Below are 5,880 nucleotides of genomic sequence, written 5' to 3'. Positions count from 1 at the left end.
GAAGGAACTGAAGCATAAAGAACATGCACCTGGTGGTGGGAGTGAGGTATGCGAATTATAGAGTTAGGCAACTGGGGATGATTGATAATGACCTTAGCTAGGAGTTAATCAATTGGATGAAATATTAAGCTTCATCATGTACCTTTGAAGCGGTAGCTATAGAAATGTTTTGTTTGTCTGAGTGTATAAAAGATGTGCTTGAAATGGACAACGCGGGATTCGGGCTTTGGGCGCTAGCCCCCTGTATCCCCGGGCCCCAATAAAGCACCGGCATTAAACTAACATTCTGTTGGTTTCTGCTTATATCGTGACGGGCAACACCTGGGGAGCTTGTTGCAGTGCAGAACCATCTTCTAGGTGAAGAACCTTTTTCTAACATCCAGCCAAAACCTCCCCTGACACAACTTCAGGCCATTCCCTTGGGTCCTGTCACTGGGTGCCGCAGAGAAGAGATCAGTGCCTGCCCCTCCTCTTCCTCTCATGAGAAAGTTTTGACTGCAATGAGGTCTCCCCTCAGTCTCCTCTTCTCCAGGCTGAACAGACCAAGTGACCTCAGCCGCTCCTCAAGTGGCTATAGTCATCTCAGCCACCTATCCAGATGAGACTGTGCACTTCACAGGTGAGTCTCGTTAGTGCTCGTCACATTTTCTGGAAGATATGAAAGTGTGAGGGGATAGACAGGTTCAGAGGGGCTTTCCTTGCGTAAAGGGAAGGTAGTGGATATAGTTTTTCTATATTTTAATGAGGCTTTTGATGCTGTCCCTTGCAGCATCTTCCTGGACAAGTTGTTCACCTGTGAGAGGAGCAGGTTCACAGTGCTCTGGGTGAAGAACTGGCTGAAGGGCAGAAATCTAAGGGATGTAGTGAATGGGGCTGCATCTGGCTGGTGATGGGTCACCAGAGCTGTTCCTCAGGGTTCAATTCTAGGGCCAGTACTATTCAACATTTTTATCCATGATCTAGATGCAGGAGTTGAAAGCATGATTAGTATGTTTGCTAGCGATACTAAACTGGGAAGTGCTTTTGATTCTCTTGAGGGACAAGAGGCCTTGCAGAGTGATATGGATAGATTGGAGCATTGAGAAATAATCAGTGGCATGAAATCTAACAAGAACAAACGCCAGATTCAACATCTGGGATAGAGTAGCACTGGACACAAGTACAGACTGGGAGAGGAGTGGTTGGAGTGCAGCCATGCAAAAAGGGATCTGGGATGCTGATAGGCAGCAGCTCAGTGTGAGTCAGCAGGGTGCCCAGGCAGCAAGGAGTTCAAACCCCATCAGACACAGCATCACCAACTGGCCAAAAGAGAAGGATCATCACACTTTATCTGCATTGTTGTCATCCCATTTGCATTGTTGCACATGCACCCTGGGTTCCATAAGCAATGCTGAGCCCCACAATTTAAAAAGGATGGGAAGATCCCTTTAAAAAGGATAGGAAGTTTCCAGAGAAGGGATAAAAAACTGGTGAAAGGGCTGAAAGGAGTGTTCTATGAGGAGTGGCTGAGGATTATGGGTTTGTCTAGTTTGGAGAAAAGGAGTTTAAAGGGTGACCTCATTGCTCTTTACAGGTTCCTGAGAAAGAGAAGTAGCAAGGGAGGTGCCATTCTCTTCCCTCTGGGGTCCAGCAACAGGATGCATGGGAATGGCTCAAAGGGAAGGTTTAGAGTGGACATTAGGAAACCTTTACTGAGAGGGTGCTGAAACACTGGAATTGACTCCTCAGAGAGGTGATCAGTATCCCAAGCCTGTCACTAAAGGGCTTTTTTTTATGGTGCTACCAGTAGGGGTGTCTAACTTTTGGTCAGCCTGGGAATGATCACACAGTTGGACTAAATGATCATTGTAGGTCCCTTCCAACAGGAACTATGGTATTCTATTCTATTCTACCCTAAGATGTCTTCTTTTCTTGCTATAGATTTCTATTATCTCTTGGCAACTCTGACATCCATCAGATGTTCACTGTGCCAGTTCAATTCACTAACCCATTAGTGAATTTTTTTTTTCCCTGAATTTTTGAGTGATATAAGATACTCTGAAAAGTTACTGAGCAGCAGATCTGTCATAAAAAACGATGTAACCAACCTTTTGGTAGCACTTAGGTGCTATATTACTCATGCCATCATTAAGTTCCACTTATCCAAAGGAAAGAATGAGGCCAAAAAAAGGCAGCTAATTTATGTATTTTTGAACCTCTTTCACCTAGAGAGGTTGGCTCGCATCCTTGCATCTAAAATAATAGTGGTGTTTTTTTCCTGGATACTATGAGTTTCTTGGTCGATTCTGCCCTTATTATCTTTTAACTGCAGCAGATAATCTAAGCATTAATATTTTTTTTTCTCAAAATTAGTATTTTGTAGCATGCATGTGCCAGGAAGCTTGTGACGGATCTTGAAAACTTACAATTGAAGAATTTTATGTTATAGCAAATCGTTCTCTTTAATTTCAATCTGAGTAGCAAAAAAGCTCTCTGTTCAGTGTACTTTCAGGTAATTTTCAAGAATTGTCTTGACTTTGATTGGTCACCAGTTGCCAAATCTACAACTCCAGGAGGGCCTGATCCTTTAACCTAGTTGGAGCAAATAATTTGTGTACTTTGGGTGTCTCTGACATACATAGGTAGAGGATTTATGCAGATTGAGTCTGTGATAAGATTACCTAACCTGTTAATTAACTGTAGGTTCTTATGTAGGTCTTATTGGCTGTGTTTAGTAACAGAAAATCATTTTTAATTTATTTTCCAAGAATACTAATTTCTTAGAAATGAGAAACCTCTTTTTCTTGAGCAACAACTTGCTCAGTTTATCAAAAGACCTGAATTGACCTGATTAAAATAAGTAGGTACCTTCACAAAGAATGAATGGGACCTTTTAATTTAGAGAGAAGCAACAAGAAATAATGTCTGGAATACAATGCCGTACAAACTGCACCTGCCTTGGGGCAACCCCCAGCATCAATACAGGCTGGGGGATGAACTGATCAAGAGCAGCCCTGCCAAGAAGGACTTGGGGTTGCTGTTGGATGAGAGGCTGGATGTGTGCCAGCAATGTGAGCTCCCAGCCCAGAAAACCAGTTGTATCCTGGGCTGCATCAAAAGTAGTGAGGCCAGCAGATCGAGGGAGGGGATTCTAACCCTCTACTCTAGTCTGGTGAGACCTCACCTGGAGTGCTGCATCCAGCTCTGGGTCCCCAGCACAGGAATGACATTGACCTGTTGGAGCGAGTCCAGAGGATACCACCAAGAGTATTAGAGGGATGGAGCACATCTCCTATGAGTAAAGGCTGAGATAATTGGGATTGTTCAACCTGGAAAAGAGAAGGCTTTGGCATGACCTAATTGTAGCCTTCCAGTGCCTGAAGGGAGCCTACAAGAAAGATGGAAGAGACTACTTTCAAGAGCAGGTAGTGACAGGACTCCAACTTTTAGCTATTTATTTTTAAAAACAGAGCCTACCCCACTAGCCTTTTGTTGGTCTTCTGAGAACTGACTGGAAATGTGTAACATTAAGCAAAATTAATTTGTTAGTTTATCTATAGAATTAACTGGGTTGGAAGAGACCTCCGAGATCATCAAGTCCAACCCTTCATCCAACCCCACTGTGATTACTAGATCATGGCACTCAGTACCACATCCAGCCTCGTCTTAAAAACCTCCAGGGACGGTGAATCCACCACCTCTCTGGGCAGGCCATTCCAATGCCTGATCACTCTCTGGAAAGAACTTCTTTCTAATATCCAACCTAAACCTCCCCTGGCAGAGCTTAAGCCCATGCCCTCTTGTCCTACTGCTGATTGCCTGGGAGAAGAGACCGACCCCCATCTGGCTACGACCTCCTCTTAGGGAGTTGTAGAGAGTGATGAGGTCACCCCTGAGCCTCCTCTTCTCCAGGCTAAACAACCCCAGCTCCCTCAGCCTCTCCTCATAGGACTTGTGCTCAAGTCCCTTTACCAACCTGGTTGCTCTTCTCTGGACCTGCTCCAGCACCTCAATATCCTTCCTGAACTGAGGGGCCCAGAGCTGAACACAATACTCAAGGTGTGGCCTCACCAGCGCTGAGTACAGGGGAAGGATCACTTCCCTGCTCCTGCTGGCCACACTGTTCCTGATGCAGGCCAGGATACCATTGGCCTTCTTGGCCACCTGGGCACACTGCTGGCTCATGTTCAGCCTCCTGTCAATCAGCACCCCCAGGTCCCTTTCTGCCTGGCTGCTCTCCAGCCACTCTGTGCCCAGCCTGTAGCGCTGCAGGGGGTTGTTGTGGCCAAAGTGCAGGACCCGCCACTTGGCCTTGTTGAACTTCATCCCATTGGAGTCAGCCCAACACTCCAGTCTGTCCAGGTCCCTCTGCAGAGCCCTCCTGCCTTCCAGCAGGTCGACACTCCCTCCCAACTTGGTGTCGTCTGCAGATTTGCTAATAATGGACTCAATCCCCTCATCTAAATCATCGATAAAGATGTTAAACAGGACAGGGCCCAGCACTGATCCCTGGGGAACACCACTGGTGACCGGCCGCCAGCTGGATGCAGCCCCGTTCACCAGCACTCTCTGGGCCCGGCCCTCCAGCCAGTTCCTGACCCAGCACAGAGTGCCCCTGTCCAAGTCGTGGGTTGCCAGCTTTTCCAGGAGAATGCTATGGGAGACGGTGTCAAAGGCTTTGCTGAAGTCCAGATAGACACGTCCTCAGCCTTCCCCACATTCAGCAGGCAGGTCACCTGATCATAAAAGGAGATCAGGTTGGTCAAACAGGACCTGCCCCTCCTAAATCCATGCTGGCTGGGTCTGATCACTTGCCCATCCTGTAGGTGCTGTGTGATTGCACTCAGGATGATCTGCTCCATAACCTTGCCAGGCACTGAGGTCAGGCTGACAGGCCTGTAGTTTCCCGGGTCCTCCTTGCAGCCCTTTTTGTAGATTGGTGTGACATTCGCCAACTTCCAATCATCTGGGACCTCCCCAGAGAGCCAGAACTGTTGGTAGCACTTAGTTGCTATATTACTCTGGAGAGCGGCTTGGCAAGCTCTTCTGCCAGCTCCCTCATCACCCTAGGATGGATCCCATCTGGTCCCATGGACTTGTGTGGATCCAGGTGGCTCAGTAAGTCACTGCCTATTTCCTCCTGGAATACAGGGGGGCTGTTTGGCTTCCTGTCCCTGTCTACCAACTCCAGAGGACAGTTGTCCAGAGGGCCCCCTGTCCTACTGGTGAATACTGAGGCAAAGTAGGTGTTAAGTACCTCAGCCTTCTCCTCATCCCTGTTAACTATGTTCCCCCCCCAGGTCCAACAAGGAATGGAGGTTTTCCTTGCTCCTCCTTTTGTTATTAATGTATTTATAGAAGCGCTTTTCGTTATTCTTAACAGAAGTAGCCAAATTGACTTCAAATTGCGCTTTTGTCTGTCTAATTTTCTTTCTGCATGACCTAGTTATACTCCTAAACTCATCCTGAGTAGCCAGCCCTATTTTCTGTAGTCTGTAAGCTCTCTTTTTATCCCTGATTTCCTTCAGAATCTCCCTGTTCAACCAAGCTGGTCGTCTACCTCGCCGGCTTGCCTTTCGGTACACTGGTACTGCCTGTTCCTGTGCACTCAAGACTTCCTTCTTGAAGCATGTCCATCCCTCCCATACCCCTTTGTTTTCAAGCGTTTTTTCCCAGGGTATGTTCTGGACCGGTCTTCTGAACAGGCCAAAATCTGCCCTCCAGAAGTCCAGTGTGGAGGTTTTATTGGTGGCCTTCCTTATATCCCTGAGTATTGCAAACTCTATTATTTCATGGTCACTGTGGCCCAGACAGCCTCTGACCACCACATCTCCCACCAGCCCCTCTCTGTTTGTGAACAGCAGGTCTGGTGGGGCCCCGCTCCTGGTAGGTTCATTTACC

Source organism: Empidonax traillii, unplaced genomic scaffold, assembly GCF_003031625.1.
Source record: "Empidonax traillii isolate 1590-97213 ecotype Southwest subspecies unplaced genomic scaffold, ASM303162v1 scaffold97:size1219025, whole genome shotgun sequence".
Lineage (NCBI taxonomy): Eukaryota > Metazoa > Chordata > Aves > Passeriformes > Tyrannidae > Empidonax > Empidonax traillii.
This window is presented reverse-complemented; position numbering follows the sequence as displayed.